General features: G+C 44.7%; 1 protein-coding gene across 2 annotated transcripts in view; it reads right to left on the bottom strand.

Annotated features, from left to right (window-relative positions):
• mtus1b (microtubule associated tumor suppressor 1b) overlaps positions 1-5,343 on the bottom strand; it is a 293,810-nt gene extending 288,467 nt beyond the window's left edge. For both annotated transcript variants that reach the window (XM_070869726.1, XM_070869736.1), the window contains exon 1: positions 5,260-5,343. The gene's annotated coding sequence lies outside the window, so the exon portion shown is untranslated. The remainder of the gene's footprint in view (positions 1-5,259) is intronic.
• Positions 5,344-18,726: the final 13,383 nt, after the last annotated feature.

The following is an 18,726-nucleotide window of genomic DNA, read 5'->3' as shown; positions in this document are numbered from 1 at the left end:
ATTTAGACGAGGGGATTAAATGTAGCATCTCCAAATTTGCGGATGACACTAAGTTGGGTGGCAGTGAGAGTTGCGAGGAGGATGCTATGAGGCTGCAGAGTGACTTGGATAGGTTAGGTGAGTGGGCAAATGCATGGCAGATGAAGTATAATGTGGATACATGTGAGGTTATCCACTTTGGTGGTAAAAACAGAGAGACAGACTATTATCTAAATGGTCACAGATTAGGAAAAAGGGAGGTGCAACGAGACCTGGGTGTCATGATACATCAGTCATTGAAGATTGGCATGTAGGTACAGCAGGTGGTTAAGAAAGCAAATGGCATGTTGGCCTTCATAGCGAGGGGATTTGAGTACAGGGGCAGGGAGGTGTTACTACAGTTGTACAGGGCCTTGATTACGCCACACCTGGAGTATTGTGTACAATTTTGGTCTCCTGACTTGAGGAAAGACATTCTTGCTATTGAGGGAGTGCAGCGAAGGTTCATCAGACTGATTCCCGGATGGTGGGACTGACATATCAAGAAAGACTGGATCAACTGGGCTTGCATTCACTGGAGTTCAGAAGAATGAGAGGGGATCTCATAGAAACGTTTAAAATTCTGACAGGTTTAGACAGGTTAGATGCAGGAAGAATGTTCCCAATGTTGGGAAAGTCCAGAACCAGGGGTCACAGTCGAAGGAATAAGGGATAAGCCATTTAGGACCGAGATGAGGAGGAACTTCTTCACCCAGAGAGTGGTGAACCTGTGGAATTCTCTACCACAGAAAGTTGTTGAGGCCAATTCACTAAATATATTCAAAAAGGAGTTAGATGTCATCCTTACTACTAGGGGGATCAAGGGGTATGGCGAGAAAGTAGGAATGGGGTACTGAAGTTACATGTTCAGCCATGAACTCATTGAATGGCGGTGTCGGCTCGAAGGGCCGAATGGCCTACTCCTGCATCTTTTTTCAATGTTTCTCATGGGATCTTGATAACTGCAGTGGTCCATGTAACTTGATTAACAAAAACACAGAAAAAAGCCCCAAACCCCAACAAGTTGCGGGGGAAATGAAAAGTTACAAAATGTCACCATTTCTGATAACCTTTAAGGGTTGGTGGATTGGGGGTGGTGGTTAATAAGTTGAAAGTCAGTGGTGTTTAACTTCTTTTAAAAAAAAAACTTGATTTGAGGGTAAAATAAAAACAAAGTGTGAGAAAGAGGTTCTATAAATTTAAGGTCCTGAGGAATTTTGAGTTTATGATCAACTGTATGAAGTACATCAAGAAAACTTAATTGTTGGGATAAATTTATACCTACACAAAATTCCAAAGCATTTATAGAAGTTCAACTATATCTGAAGTTATGTGCCCACCACAGCGAACCAAATAGTTACCAATAAAGATGTCCAGTTTGCCATGCCACAGAACGACCTCCTTTTCCAAAGGCTTGGTACCCAGTACTCCAACCAAACTGACAAAATTGATGTGAAAAAGCTTGGATAAATAATGGTACAGGAGGTACACTCGTCCCTGCCCTACCCTCTATCTTCAAGTGAACGACAATAAATAGAAGTTGCTTATGGAATTGGAAATTTAACTTCCAAGATCTATTACAGTCCCAACAGTTAAGCTCCAAAATTTCCCAGTTTACTGCAACAATCCAAATTCATGTTAATTTTGCAGCAAGTCTTCAATATGCACCAATTAGATGCCAAAAAAATCCTCAAAATCTTCAAACTGCTAATGTTATTAAATGTAAATCCAATAACTATTTGTTTAATTGAGTGGTGTCTGTTCTAGGTCATGTGAAATGTTACTCATTACATAAAAAGGTGCAGCAACATACCATGTGCATTAGCCACTACCAATTATCATTAATTGCATCCTGTTGATTGAATCCACGCATGCTCAAGTTAATTAACGTAAACAAATAGTTCCAAATAAGTTGTAAGCGTTCTTAAAACTTGAAACATAACCAAATTAACTACATTCAATTGCAATAGAAAGATTCTAACAATAGCAGAAACAGTAGTAAGGTAGCCATGCTGCAGATCACATTCAGCAACAATTCTCAAAAGGAAAATAATACTGTATTTATTAAAAGACACAAGGACAGTTTGCACAGCAATGTTTTCAATCAATCAACTCTACAGGAGTATTATTCCACTACAAATCTCAGTCCATTGCCATTCTCTTACTCGTCAGATCCTTTAATATTGAGCTTTTCAACAAAAATGTCCTGTTGAAGAAATTTGTGGACTCTTTCAACAGTGTGTTGGAGAATTTTAACCTTCACTGATGCAACTGCTTCAGCAGTATAGGTGGGCAAGAAAAAAAGGACTTGCATTTATATAGTGCCTTTCATGACATCCCAAAATGCTTTACATCCAATTAAATACTTTGACGTATAGTCAATGTCATAATGTAGGAAAGCAGCAGCCAGATTTGCACACAGCAAGCTCTCACAAACAGCAATGTGATAATGACCAAATATGTTTTAGTTGTGTTGTTTGAAAGATAAATGTTGGCCAGGATAGCAGGGAGAACACCCTGGCTCTTCTTCGAAATAGTACCATGGGACAAGGAGCATCAGATCATTCGGCACATCGAGCCCGTGCCAGCTCTCAAGAACACTTCAGCTTGTCCCACTCACCCGCCCTTTCCCTGTAGCCCTGCAATTTATTTTCCTTCAAGTACTTATGCAATTCCTTTTTGAAAGCTATGATTGAATCTGCCTCCACCACCCTTTCAGGCAGTGCATTCCAGATCCTAACCGCTCACTGTGTAAAAATGTTTTCCCTCATGTCGCCTTTGGTTCTTCTGCCAATCACCTTAAATCTGTGTCCTCTGGTTCTCGACCCTTCTGCCAATGGGAACAATTTCTCTCTATCTACTCTGTCCAGATCACTCATGATCTTGAGCACCTCTATCAAACCTTCTCCGCTCTAAGGAGAGCAACCCCTGCTTCTCCAGTCTAACCACGTAACTGAAGTCCCTCATCCCTGAAACCATTCTTGTAAATCTTTACTGCACCCTCTCGAAGGCCTTCACATCCGTCCGAAAGTGCAGTGAGATCTCCCGGCGTGCTCACCTCCCTCCAGATGAGGTCATGTATTCGCACCAACAGTGCCTCTCTGCCATACTTCAGTGCCTCAGCAGGGATTCCATCCCCTCCATAGCCTTGTTGTTCTTAAGCTGTCTTATGGCGTTTTCTACCTCGTGCAACGTTAGGGTCTCACTGTGGTGGTGGCGGGTAGCATGCTGCAGGATGGAGTCAAGAACACGCGAGTCAAAGGCAGAGTCTCGATTGAGGAGATCTTTGAAATGCTCCTTCCAACCGGCCCTGACTGCCTCGGTGTCCTTGATGACCTGGGAGGACAGACGCACCAACATGAGCGTCCTCGACCAGGCCAGCATCCCTAGTATTGAAGCACTGACCACACTTGATCAGCTCCGCTGGGCAGGCCACATTGTCCACATGCCAGACACGAGACTCCCAAAGCAAGCACTCTCCTCGGAACGTCTTCACGGCAAATGAGTCAAAGGTGGACAGAGGAAACATTAAAAGGACACCCTCAAAACCTTCCTGATAAAGTGCAACATCCCCACCAACACCTGGGAGTCCCTGGCCAAAGACCGCCCTTAAATGGAGGAAGTGCATCCGGGAGGGTGCTGAACACCTCAAGTCTCATCACTGAGAGCATGCAGAAATCAAGCGCAGGCAGCAGAAAGAGCGTGCGGCAAACCTATCCCACCTGTGACAGGAACTGTGGTTCTCTTATTGGAATGTTCAGCCACCCAAGGACTCATTTTAAGAGTGGAAGCAAGTTTTCCTCGATTCTGAGGGACTGCCTATAATGTGATGAAAGTGCAGTGCACAGAATTGTATGCAATACTCTAGTTCAGGCCAAACTAGTGTTTTATAAAAGATTCATCATAACTTCCTTGCTTTTGTACTCACTGCCTCTATTTAGAGGTGTCCATGATCCCATATACTTGTTTTTTTTTAAAAAAACGGCTCTCAACCGGCCCTGCCACTTGTAACAATTTGTGCACAATCGACTCCCAGTTCCCAGTTCTCAGTTCCTGCATCCCCTTTAGAATATAGTGCCTCTCCTCGTTCTTCGTATCACTAATTGACATTAAGATTTAAAAATATGCCCTCCCTTCCCTTTCAATCCATTTCCATCATTTACACAAATTGTATAATCCTGTGCTCGTGCAATAGCATATTTACCAGTTGGAAAGCAGCACATCAAAGCAGGTGAATGCAAAACGAACAAGGCAATCAATGCACACCAACAAGGACCACAGTTTGGCCCACACAACAGCTGCATAAATGCACAACTTGGCAAACTATGTGACAAATCAACCCGTCACCTAAAACAGTTAGTCTACACTTTCTTATACGTAGTTTGCCTCGGCTTTGGGGAAAAGTAGTGGTTCCCAAGTAGACGATTCCATGCGTGCAAGCAGCTTTTGACTACGGGGATTTAATTGCTGTAGAATCTTCCTACTATATAGAAATAGGCCAGTTGTTACAGTAACGAGCTGAAATAAAATCGTATGTTACGACATAACCCAGTGATGTAGAGTTGCTTAGCAAACCGAATAAAACAAATACTTATTCAGACAACTCACTGATAAGTAGCTGGCACAAAGTTCAATTGCCCTGTAACAGCTAGTCCTTAACCCGGAGGAATTTTGGCAGCTGTTGGGAAGCCAATCCTTCCTAATACGCAAGCATCCAGTAGAAATGTGGCCCAATGCAATGTACATCGAAAGCCAATAGCTAAACACCGGGCAGTCACTAATCTGGTTCTTCCAAAAAGGCATGCTCCATAATGTATCAATTAATAAAACAAAATTGGCAATTAAAACACTTAATTCGGATCACCTTTTAAAACCTCGACTTCATATTTCATCGAACATCTTTCTTTACCAAAAGTACTTTTGTTGCTCACATTACGTGCAACTTTACCCGGGAGCAGTTGCCAGTACCCAATGCGTGCTCCTTTGTAAAGTATTTGATACGATGCAAAAAATTGACGATTAGCCGACACATTTAAATCGATTGGTGGGTTAAACACAACGATTTACAATTAGATTCGTACTAAAATACATTTAATGTAAACTAAGCGGTGTGCTTGTGAGGGGAAAGAGAACAAGAGGTCTTTTGACAGATGGAATTGGAACATCCAAAAGTTGAACTTTTACACAGAATTGCTGCATGTTTTACTACAATCCATTAATTGCCACTCGGCGTACACTTACCAGGAAATTAAATCCAAGTAAATGCCAAACCGCCATTTCAAAACCCCTTCAAAGAAGAGGAGCCAGGAGTCGGGGAAGAGCTGCCACTGGCAGCAGCTACAACACCTGGTGACTATTTAAAAGTTACAGGTTCCGCAGTGCTCGCTGGTAGTTGTAGTTCTTTAACCGAATGATCCGTTCTTCATCCCGTTAATAGACACGGACTGAAACTACATCATCCACAAAGTATCACGACAACCCACCCCCAAATCGCCTTGGTGACAATTTGGACTCTGAACGATTCGGAGGGAAAAAAAACAATGGCATTAGTGGTGATGTTAGGAGTTTTAATGCCTGTTCAGAAATGAAAGATCAAGAGTTCACAAACAATACTTAGTAACACATTGGAACGTGCAATTAGAAATGTACTCACACTAGCTCAAACCTAACACAGCGCAGTGCCAACACACACCTCCTCCACTTGCTCTCCCTCTCTCTCTCTCTCTCTCTCTCACTCGGAAGTCGGATTGAAGGCTGCTCCCGGGAGGCGCTGCACCTGCGCTCAGATCAAAGCTGGCGGCGGCCCGCGCTGTTTCAGACAGGGGTACCTTTCCTCATCCCGCGGCAGCCCAGCTCTTCCAGCCGTGCAGTGCACTCTCGCACATCTTCGATTCCCTTTGCAACTGTAATTCAAAAATTATATCAATATAAAATGATGTACACAAACATTGATGCTACCTTGTTCACGGTGTTAAAGTAATCAGACAATGCAAAAAAAAATCAATATTGTGCAAAATCCGAACCGCTTTTTGAACGGTAAATATAACAATAACGTTTTGTTCAGATGACAGTGTACTTGTCGACAGTACCTTTTCAGAAGCCTTCGAGTGTCACACGAAGATTTCAGTCATATCGGCCAAGTGGTACTCAAAATAAGTGACAATCATTTATTTTGATTTAAAATTGTGATCTATTTTGATGTATGTCACTTTTAAAAGTAAACAGCTTCCTTCATATGCTTAAATGGTTTGAAAACCTTTCATGATAAAAATCACTCTAAACATTCCCCGCTGCTGACAGGTGTGTTATCAGATCCAATACAAACACAGTTACAAAAATTGCAATAAAGACGATGGAATTACGCAAGACACTAACTCAAAATACATAGGATCCAAGACTAAGTGGCAAGTTGGATCCAAAGTTGGCTCAGAAGCAGTAAGCAAAGGGTTGGTGGGTGTTTTTGTGACTGAGAGGCTATTTCCAGTGGGGTTTGGCAGGGCTCAGTGCTCGATCCCTTGCTTTTTGTGGTATATGTCAATGATTTAGAATTGAATGTAGGGGGTATGGTTAAAAAGTTTGCAGATGATACAAAAATTGACCATGTGATTGATAATGAAGAAGAAACTTTAGACTGCAGGCAGATATCAATGAACTGGTCAGGTGGGCAGAATAGTGATAAGTGTGAGGTAATGCATTTGGGGAGGGCAAACAAGGCAAGGGAATACACAATAAATGGTAGGACACTGAATGTTATGTATGGAGAAAGAGTCAGATGGAACACTGTGAGCTCAAAGTAAAGTGTGACCTTCGTCTTTTATTGCAGGTCTCCAGAGTGCCTCTCCAACCTGTGAGGCCTCCTTAAATACCTGTGCTCCCAAGGGATTATGGGATCCCTTGGGACTCCAGGGGATGAGGCCTCTGGTGGCTGTACAGTGTAAATACAAGTTTACATATATAACAACACTCCACCACCCCAAAGTCAATAGTGTAACTATTTACAATGTGTGTCGATCTGGGGCCCTTCTTCCCCTGGTTGATCATCTCGGTGTGAAAGCTGGTATTGTTGAATCATTTGTTGGGCCCTTGCTGGGCTGCTGTGCAGCTGGCCTTGCTGAGCTGCTTGGTGTGTTGGGTCCTGCAGAGCTGCTTTGGATGATGGGTTCTGCTTCGTGGTCAACCGTCGTGCCGGTTGCCACTGGTGTGTATGTTGGGGGATCAAAAAAGGTAGGGCCCAAGGTGGGTTGCTCAGGATAGTCTGTAAATCTGAGTTTGATATGGTCCAAGTGTTTCCGGTGAATGAGTCCATTTGAAAGTTTGACCCGAAACACCCTGCTCCCCTCTTTGGCCATGACAGTGTCAGGAAGCCACTTGGGACCTTATCCATAATTCAATACAAATACAGGATCATTGATTTCAATCTCGCGTGACACATTTGCGCTATCATGTATGCACTTTGTTGAAGCTGCCTGCTCTCAACCGGTTCATGTAGATCAGGGTGAACCAACGAGAGCCTTGTCTTAAGTGCTCTTTTCATGAGCAGTTCACCAGGTGGGATCCCAGAGAGTGAGTGGGGTCTCGTGCGGTAGCTAAGCAGGACTCAGGATAGGCGAGTCTGCAGTGAGCTTTCAGTTACCCTCTTCAAGCCTTGTTTGATGGTTTGCACTGCTCTCTCTGCCTGACCATTGGATGCTGGTTTAAACGGGGCAGATGTGACATGTTTGATCCTGTTACGGGTCATGGATTGTTTGAACTCAGCACTGGTAAAACACGGCCTGTTGTCGCTCACCAGGACATCGGGTAAGCAGTGAGTGGCAAACATGGCCTGCTGGCTTTCAGTAGTGGCAGCAAACGTGCTAGCCGACATTATCTCACATTCAATCCACTTGGAATACGCGTCTACAGCCACAAGGAACATTTTACCCAAGAACGGGCCTGCATAGTCGATGTGTACCCTAGACCACGGTTTGGAGGGCTAAGACCATAAACTTAGTGGCGCCTCCCTGGGTACATTGCTTACCTGCGAGCATGTATTACATCTGTGAACGCAGGGCTCTAAGTCCGCATCGATACCAGACCACCACACATGGGATCTGGCTATCGCTTTCATCATTACGATGCCTGGGTGGGTACTGTGGAGGTCATTGATGAAGGTGTCTCTGCCCTTTTTGGGGACCACTACTCGATTGCCCCACAGAAGGCAGCCTGCTTGTATAGACATTTCATCTTTGCGCTGCTGGAACGGTGTTATCTCTGCCTGCATTTCCACTGGGACACTGGACCAGCTCACGTGAAGCACACAGCTTTTTGATTAGAGATAATAAGGGGTCCTGGCTGGTCCAGGTTTTGATCTGCCGGGCAGTGATGGGTGATTGCTCACTCTCAAATGCTTCCATAACCATGGCTAGATCTGCGGGCTGCGCTGTTTCCACCCCCGTGGTGGGCAATGGCAGCCTACTGAGAGCATCGGCACAGTTTTCTGTGCCTGGCCTGTGGCGGATGGAGTAGTTGTACACGGACAACGTGAGCGCCCATCTCTGGATGCGTGTCCATGCATTGGTATTTATCCCATTACTCTCGGAAAACAGGGATATAAGTGGCTTATGGTCAGTTTCCAATTCGAATTTTAGCCCAAACAGGTATTGATGCATTTTCTTTGCCCCATAGACACACGCTAACGCTTCTTTTTCAATCATGCAGTCGGCTCTTAGACAGACTCCTGAATGCATAAGCAACCGGTTGCAGTTTCCTGAAATCATTAGCTTGTTGCAATATACACCCGACGCCATTTGACGGCGCATCACATGCTAGTACCAAATGCTTACATGGATCGTACAACACAAGAAATTTGTTTGAGCAGAACAATTTTCTCACTTTTACAAAGGCAATTTTCTTGGCTTTTGCCCCAAACCCATTCGTCCCCTTATCGCAGTAAGACATGCAGTGGTTCTAACAGTGTGTAGGAAGTTACCAAAGTAGTTCAAGAGTCCTAGAAATAACCGCAGCTCTGTCACGTTCTGTGGCCTCGGTGGATTCTCGATTGCCTCTGTCTTCACGTTGGTGGGCCTGATGCCGTCCGTCGCAATCCTCCTTCCCAAGAACTCCACTTCAGGCGCCAGGAAAAAGCACTTTGAGCGTTTTAACCTGAGCCCCATGCGGTTGAACCTCCTCCAGGTGCTGTAGATGCTCGACTGTGTTCCGACCTGTGACCAAGATGTCGTCCTGGAAGATCACGGTGTGCGGAACTGACTTCAGTAAGCTTTCCATGTTTCTCTGGAATATCACCGCCACTGATCGGATTCCAAATGGGCATCTTTATAAACAAAAAGACCTTTGTGCATGTTGATGCAGATGAGGGCCTTCGATGATTCCTCCAGTTCCTGCGTCATGTAGGCTGAAGTCAGTTCCAGCTTCGTGAAAGTCTTTCTTCCTTCCAGCACTGCAAAGAGGTCATCGGCCTTTGGTAGTGGGTATTGGTCCTGCAGGAAGAAACGATTGATAGTTACTTTGTAATCGCCACAGATTCTGACGGTGCCGCCTCCCTTGAGGACTGGGGCGATAGGACTGGCCCACTCGCTGAACTCGATCGGTGAAATGATGCCCTCTCTTTGCAGCCAGTCGAGCTCGATCTCTACCCTTTCTCTCATCATGTACGGTACTGCTCTTGCCTTGCAATGGATGGGTCGTGGCCCTGGCATTGAGTGGATCTGCACTTTTGCTCCTAGAAATTTCCCAATGCCTGGTTCGAACAGAGAAGGAAATTTGTTTAAGACTTGGACACATGAAGTGTCGTCAGCGGGCAATAGCGCTCAGACATTGTCCCAGTTCCAGCGTACCTTTCCCAGCCAGCTACTGCTGAGCAGCGTGGGACCATCGCCCGGTACCACCCAGAGTGGTAGCTTGTGCACTGCTCCATCATAGGAGATCTTTATGGTAGCACTGCCAATTACAGGAATCAGTTCATTTGTGTAAGTTCTTAGTTTTGTGTAAACTGGAGTTAAGATTGGCCTTGAGACCTTGTTGCACCACAGTCTTTTTGCCCATGATAGATTGGCTCATGCCCATGTCCAGCTCCATTGACATGGGAAGTCCATTTAGTTCAACATTTAGCATTATCGGAGGACAATTTGTGGTGAATGTTTGCACCCCATGTACCTCTGCCTCCTCAATCTGAGGCTCTGGTTCGTCGTGATCCTCCGTGAATCTGTCCTCCTCTGCAACATGGTGGTTTGCAGGTTTAACAGGATTTGCAGCTCGCCTGCATACTCGTTGGAGGTGTCCCATTGTTCCACAGCCCTTGCAAACGTACTCTTTGAATCACATGAATGGAAACGATGATCATCCCCGCAGCGCCAACAAGGTGTTAATGGCCTTGTAGTCATCACCCTTGATAGCGGACTCTGAGACATCTGCGGACTTGCAGCTGCAGGTATGTGTGACCTGCCCTGTACGTTGGGATTCAAAAACAACATCACTTTGTTCACAGTACTTGTAGCAGCACTTGTGTGCTGATAGATTTGCTTCGTATTGTCACTGGTGGCAATGAACGCCTGGGCTATCGCTATGGCCTTACTCAAGGTTGGGGTCTCTACAGTCAAAAATTTGCGAATTATGGTTTCGTGGCCAATGCCAAGTACGAAAAAGTCTCTGAGCATGTGCTCCAAATGTCCTTCAAATTCGCAATGTCCTGCAAGGCATCTTAGCTCGGCGACATAACTCGCCACTTCCTGGCCTTCAGACCTTACCTTCGGGTTCAAATGCTCTCGGACCAGTGTGCACAAATCCTCATACGATTTCTCCATGGGTTTCGCTGGAGTGAGCAGATTCTTCATGAGGCCACACGTTGGTGCCCCACAGACGGTGAGGAGGATCACCCTTCGTTTGGCAGCGTTCTCTTCCCCATCTAGCTCGTTGGCTACAAAGTATTGGTCGAGTCGCTCCACAAAAGTTTCCCAATCATCTCCCTACGAGAATTTCTCCAGGACGCCCACTGTTCTCTGCATCTTTGGATTCGCTATCTGTATCTTGTCGTCATGTTATGTATGGCGAAAGAGTCAGACTGAACACTGTGAACTCAAAGTAAAGTCTGACCTTAGTCTTTTATTGCAGGTCTCCAGAGTGCCTCTCCAACCTGTGAGGCCTCCTTAAATACCTGATTATGGGATCCCTTGGGACTCCAGGGGATGAGCCTTCTGGTGGCTGTACAGAGTAAATACAAGTTCACATATATAACACTCTCCTTGACCATGGACCAAATTTGAAGTATTTAATGTAGGGGGTGTGACTGCCTCCTGGAACAAAGTGTCCAGGTAACTCTCCCCCTCCCTGATGTATCACAGTGTCTGAAGCTTGGACTCCAACTCATCAACTCGGAGCCGAAGTTCCTCGAGCTGCCAACACTTACTGCAGATGTGGTCGCCGTGGATCACACTGGTGTCCACCAGCTCCCACATGCTACAGCTGCAACACTTCGCCTGCCCTGCCATCTCTATTGTATTTTATTTAACTAATTAGGTTTTCAAGTTTTGAAATATCAATTATCTATTTATAGTTTTTAATCTGTAATCACAGCTCTTAATTTAAACCAAGGCCCAAGTTTAGAAAAAAAATAGAGTAATACTCATCAACCAATCACTTACCTGCTTTCTTGTGATGTCACACTTTGATTTTTTTTTCCCCTCACAGGTCCATTCGCTCTGTTCCCAGTGCTTCTCCTTTTTATATCCACCATGCCGAGGAACAATGAGACCTTGGAGTGCATATCCACAGATCCCTGAAGTTAGCAGGGCAGGTAGATAAGGTGGTTAAGAAGATGATAGAGAATTCAAACAGGCTGCATTTAGACAGGCTGTGAAAATTCACAGACACCAAGTCAGAGATGCTACGTGAGTGGGAGCATGTTGCATTAAGTCATCAATCAACTTGACATTTTAGGACCTTTGGGTAGCGAGCCAATTAAAAGGTTAAAAGACTATTAATTGAGCCAATAAGGTCAAAGAAGGCGAGTTCTTTTCTGTAAATTGATCCAGGTATAAGTACAGCCATTTTGACCATGTGGTCTCAGAAGGACAAAGACCTGGCTTAAAGCCAAGAGCTTGTTGCTGTCTGCCAGAATAAAGTGACATTAAAACTACAATCGGAGTTCGTATTTCATTGGAAATTAAGAGATCTAACAGAAGATATATGGAATACTTGCCTTTATTAGCCAAGGCATAGAATACAAGAACAGCGAGGTTATGCTTGAACTGTATAAAACATTAGTTAGGCCATAGCTAGAGTACTGCATGCAGTTCTGGTCACCACATTACAGGAAAGATGTGATTGCACTAGAAAGGGTACATCAGAGATTTACGAGGATGTTGCCTGGACTGGAGAACTTTAGCTATGAGGAAAGATTGGATAGGCTGGGGTTGTTTTCTTTGGAACAGAGAAGGCTGAGGAGAGACCTCATTGAGGTGTATAAAATTATGAGGGGCCTAGATGGAGTGGATAGGTCAATAATCAGGTCAATAATTAGCAGAGTGGTCAATAATCAGGGGGCATAGATTTAAAGTGATTGGTAAGAGGTTTAGAGGGGAATTGAGGCAAAAAAATTTCACCCAGATGGTGGTGGGGGTCTGGAACGCACTGCCTGAAAGGGTGATAGAGGCAGAAACCCTCACCACATTTAAAAAGAACTTGAATGTGCACTTGAAGTGCCATAACCTAAAAGGCTACAGACCAAGAGCTGGAAAGTGAGATTAGGCTGGATAGCTCTTTGTCGGCTGGTGCGGACACGATGGACCAAAATGGCCACCTTCCATAAATTTCTATGATTCCATGGGCTCAAAATTGCCCAAGAGTTGCTCCATTTTTTTTGGAGCAACTTGATTTTTCTGGAGTAAAATTGCCATTTTGCTCCAGATTTCTTAAAAATCCCCATTTTTCATATTCAATTTGTGCCAGTGTAAGTGAGTTATTTAGGATTTTTTTTCAAAAGGGGACTTTACCAGCCACCTATGCCTGCTTTGGCCATTTAAGCCACTTTGGACCACTAATAATTACTCCAAACTAACTTAGGCCAGCATATGTGGCCACTTGTGGCCGCACAGAAAACCCTCACAGAGAATGAAGAAATCAGCGCAGGTAGGGACTAATGACTTAACTAAAGAATGTGAATAGGATCAAACAGCTATACAGGACATCATATGACAAACTTCGCAAAGTTAATTTACTATACAACAGAAGCATTCATGGAAGCTTAAACTACAAAAATAAAAGAAATAACAAGACAAAACATATTTACATCATTTTTTCAAAATATCCAAATAAAAAATAGAAGTACTTCCTGCTCGTAATTCTTATGTTCTTATGTAGGAAAGTATTTTCATCAACAGGGTTAAGGAAAGTCTTGAGTAAGCTCATTAAAATTACTGTCTACACAGTTATCACACACCACCCCCCGCCCCCCCCAGATCAAAACTCCCCCGGGATCAAAACTCCCTCCCCGATCAAAGCTCTTGCCACCCCCCCGCCGATCAAAACTCTCCCCCTGGATCAAAACTCTTTCCCCCCCCCACGCCGATCAAAACTCTCCTCACTGCGCCCCCCTGTCCAGATCAAAACTCTCCTCTCCTCCCACCCCGATCTAAACTCTCCTCCCCCCCATCAAAACTCTCCTCCCCCCACTGGATCAAAACTCTTACCCCCCCCACCGCCCCTCCGCCCCCCCCACCAATCAAAACTCTCCCTGCACCAACCTGTTTGTTGTAGCCTTAGCCCAGGAAGGCAGCAGACCGGCCTGTGCGGCAGGCCATTCGGCCAAGGATAGGGGCGGGATGCATTGGGTCCCACGCTGCAGCACGCATCATCATCATTAGCAGCAGCAGCAGCAGGAGCTGCATGCGCATGCGCGAATGCTGGCGACACTGTTTTTCGCGCAGGGCCCTAGCTCTGCCCCCTAATCGACAGACCATGCCACGCCAGGCCATGGGAGAGGCCACAGAGCGGCCAGAATCTGGAGACATCTTTCAGCCGCCGTTTTCAACCCACAAAGTTGCCGCATCTCTGGTAAGGGCGCCAAAAAAAACGGGTAGGCCAATTTTGAGCCCGATGAAACTCCTAACTCCAAACATAAAGCTCCACCCCTGTATGATACCAGCCCAGCTGTTACAGCTCTGCAATGCATTCTCCAACATCTTTTATTATCCTTGCAACTATATTTCAAAAATGTCATAAAGATTATATCAACGTAAAATGATACACACACTCATTTATTTCAAAAATAACCAGGCCTGTGTCCCAAACTACATTTACCATGCACTGTCGTCTATTAATTGAAGCGTTCCCCTGAACTACAGAAAACTTGTCTTTCTCCAGATTGTTTTTTCATTTGATACTATGAGATAAAAAGAAAAACTGTGAAGCTGGAAGTACACAACAGTTCCGTTAATGTTTGAAAGAGAAATGAGTCAATATTTCAGGTGGGACACGTCATTAGAACTCAGAGGGAACTACATGAAAATAGGTTACTTTTTAAAATAAACTCATAGACTTTCTGTGCTGTTTCTCACAGGTAGCCAGGATCTTGAATATGGTTTCTGATGTTTAATATCCTGCTACAGCCGTTCGTCCATTGCTGTGATACATTACATTTACTGAGTAACATACAACTAACTTGATGTAAAAAAAACACTGTACACACCTTCCTGATACTGAACGATACCACACCATTTTTAAGGTGTGACACTATTGAGGCCATATGTTCATGTCTGATGCCTTTGAAGGATGTGATTTAATGAAAACTCACTGGACTGAAGGCCTGAAAATCCACAAGTTCTGATTCTAATAGTTACAGTACGGTGCCTCCCCAATTCCACCTGTGTATGAAGGCCCTGCTGGATTTTATTAGATCAGTGGGAGGGCACCTCATTAACAATGAGTCAGCTGGCACCCACACCACTAATGGCACATCTCAGACTCCGACCTGTCTCTGACTGCCAGAAAATCCGACATCTGCCCCCATCCAAAACCTCACGGAGTCACCCATTAGCCCCTTGAGTAAAGGGGCTGATAGAGAATTTTTAAAAATCTCACCTTATCTTTGGGGTCTAGTCTACTTCCCTGGTGTGGTTCACTTTCACACTTCTGGGATGGGGAAGCAGAAACATAGAAACATAGAAACATAGAAAATAGGTGCAGGAATTGGCTATTTGGCCCTTCGAACCTGCATCACCATTCGATAAGATCATGGCTGATCATTCCCTCAGTACCCCTTTCCTGCTTTCTCTCCATCCCCCTTGATCCTTTTAGCCATAAGGGCCATATCTAACTCCCTCTTGAATATGTCCAAATGAACTGGCATCAACAACTCTCTGCGGCAGGGAATTCGACAGGTTAACAACTCTCTGAGTGAGGAAGTTTCTCCTCATCTCAGTCCTAAATGGCCTACCCCTTATAGAAACATAGAAACACAGAAAATAGGTGCAGGAGTAGGCCATTCGGCTCTTCTAGCCTGCACCGCCATTCAATGAGTTCATGGCTGAACATGCAACTTCAGTACCCCATTCCTGCTTTCTTGCCATACCCCTTGATCCCCTTAGTAGTAAGGACTACATCGAACTCCTTTTTGAATATATTTAGTGAATTGGCCTCAACAACTTTCTGTGGTAGAGAATTCCACAGGTTCACCACTCTCTGGGTGAAGAAGTTTCTCCTCATCTCGGTCCTAAATGGCTTACCCCTTATCCTTAGACTGTGACCCCTGGTTCTTGACTTCCCCAACATTGTGAACATTCTTCCTGCATCTAACCTGTCTAAACCCATCAGAATTTTAAACGTTTCTATAAGGTCCCCTCTCATTCTTCTGAACTCCAGTGAATACAAGCCCAGTTGATTCAGTCTTTCTTGACAGGTCAGTCCCGGCATCCCGGGAATCAGTCTGGTGAACCTTCGCTGTACTCCCTCAATAACAAGAATGTCCTTCCTCAGGTTAGGAGACCAAAACTGTACACAATACTCCAGGTGTGGCCTCACCAAGGCCCTGTACAACTGTAGCAACACCTCCCTGCCCCTGTACTCAAATCCCCTCGCTATGAAGGCCAACATGCCATTTGCTTTTTTAACCGCATGCTGTACTTGCATGCCAACCTTCAAAGACTGATGTACCATGACACCCAGGTCTCGTTGCACCTCCCCTTTTCCTAATCTGTCACCATTCAGATAATAGTCTTTCTCCCTGTTTTTACCAACAAAGTGGACAACCTCACCTTTATCCACATTTTACTTCATCTGCCATGCATTTGCCCACTCACCGAACCTATCCAAGTCGCTCTGCAGCCTCATAGCATCCTCCTCGCAGCTTACACTGCCACCTAACTTAGTGTCATCCGCAAATTTGGAGATACTACATTTAATCCCCTCGTCTAAATCATTAATATACAGTGTAAACAGCTGGGGCCCCTACACAGAACCTTGCGGTACCTCACTAGTCACCGCCTGCCATTCTGAAAATTACCCATTTACTCCTACTTTTTGCTTCCTGTCTGACAACCATTTCTCAATCCATTTCAGCACACTACCCCCAGTCCCATGTGCTTTAACTTTGCACATTAATCTCTTGTGTGGAACCTTGTCGAAAGCCTTCTGAAAGTCCAAATACACCACATCAACTGGTTCTCCCTTGTCCACTCTACTGGAAACATCCTCAAAAAATTCCAGAAGCTTTGTCAAGCATGATTTCCCTTTCACAAATCCATGCTGACTTGGACCTATCATGTCACCTCTTTCCAAATGCGCTGCTATGACATCCTTAATAATTGATTCCATCATCTTACCCACTACCGATGTCAAGCTGACCGGTCTATAATTCCCTGTTTTCTCTCTCCCTCCTTTTTTAAAAAGTGGGGTTACATTGGCTCCCCTCCACTCGATAGGAACTGATCCAGAGTCAATGGAATGTTGGAAAATGACTGTCAATGCATCCGCTATTTCCAAAGCCACCTCCTTAAGTACTCTGGGATGCAGTCCATCAGGCCCTGGAGATTTATCGGCCTTCAATCCCATCAATTTCCCCAACACAATTTCCTGACTAATAAGGATTTCCCTCAGTTCCTCCTTACTAGACCCTCTGACCCTTCTTATATCCGGAATGTTGTTAGTGTCCTCCTTAGTGAATACCGAACCAAAGTACTTGTTCAATTGGTCCGCCATTTCTTTGTTCCCCATTATGACTGCCCCTGATTCTGACTGCAGGGGACCTACATTTGTCTTTACTACCCTTTTTCTCTTTACATATCTAAAGAAACTTTTGCAATCCGTCTTAATGTTCCTTGCAAGCTTCCTCTCGTACTCTATTTTCCCTGCCCTAATCAAACCCTTCGTCCTCCTCTGCTGAGTTCTAAATTTCTCCCAGTCCCCAGGTTCGCTGCTATTTCTGGCCAATTTGTATGCCACTTCCTTGGCTTTAATACTATCCCTGATTTCCCTTGATAGCCACGGTTGAGCCACCTTCCCTTTTTTATTTTTACGCCAGACAGGGATGTACAATTGTTGTAGTTCATCCATGCGGCCTCTAAATGTCTGCCATTGCCCATCCACAGTCAACCCCTCAAGTATCATTCGCCAATCAATCCTAGCCAATTCACGCCTCATACCTTCAAAGTTACCCTTCTTTAAGTTCTGGACCATGGTCTCTGAATTAACTGTTTCATTCTCCATCCTAATGCAGAATTCCACCATATTATGGTCACTCTTCCCCAAGGGGCCTCACACAACGAGATTGCTAATTAATCCTCTCTCATTACACAACACCCAGTCTAAGATGGCCTCTCCCCTAGTTGGTTCCTCAACATATTGGTCTAGAAACCATCCCTTATGCACTCCAGGAAATCCTCTTCCACCGTATTGCTTCCAGTTTGGTTAGCCCAATCAATGTGCATATTAAAGTCACCCATTATAACTGCTGCACCCTTATTGCATGCACCCATAATTTCCGGTTTGATGCCCTCCCCAACATCACTACTACTGTTTGGAGGTCTGTACACAACTCCCACTAACGTTTTTTGCCCTTTGGTGTTCTGCAGCTCTACTCATATAGATTCCACATCATTCAAGCTAATGTCATTCCTAATTATTGTATTAATCTCCTCTTTAACCAGCAATGCTACCCCACCTCCTTTTCCTTTTATTCTATCCTTCCTGAATGTTGAATACCCCTGGATGTTGAGTTCCCAGTCCTGATCATCCTGGAGCCACGTCTCCGTAATCCCAATCACATCATATTTGTTAACATCTATTTGCACAGTTAATTCATCCACCTTATTACGGATACTCCTTGCATTAAGACACAAAGCCTTCATGCTTCTTTTTTTAACACCCTTTGTCCTTTTAGAATTTTGTTGTACAGTGGCCCTTTTTGTTCTTTGTCTTGCGTTTCTCTGCGCTCCACTTTTTCTCATCTCCTTTCTGTTTTTTGCTTTTATCTCCTTTTCGTTTCCCTCTGTCTCCCTCCATTGGTTCCCATCCCCCTGCCATATTAGTTTAACTCCTCCCCAACAGTACTAGCAAACAATCCCCCTAGGACATTGGTTCCGGTCCTGCCCAGGTGCAGACCGTCCGGTTTGTACTGGTCCCATCTCCCCCAGAACCAGTTCCAATGCCCCAGGAATTTGAATCCCTCCCTGCTGCACCACTGCTCAAGCCACGTATTCATCTGTGCTATCCTGCGATTCC

Source organism: Pristiophorus japonicus, chromosome 2 (assembly GCF_044704955.1).
Source record: "Pristiophorus japonicus isolate sPriJap1 chromosome 2, sPriJap1.hap1, whole genome shotgun sequence".
Classification (NCBI taxonomy): domain Eukaryota; kingdom Metazoa; phylum Chordata; class Chondrichthyes; family Pristiophoridae; genus Pristiophorus; species Pristiophorus japonicus.
The sequence above is the reverse complement of the archived record's forward strand: the minus strand, read 5'-3'. Positions and strand labels throughout refer to the sequence as shown.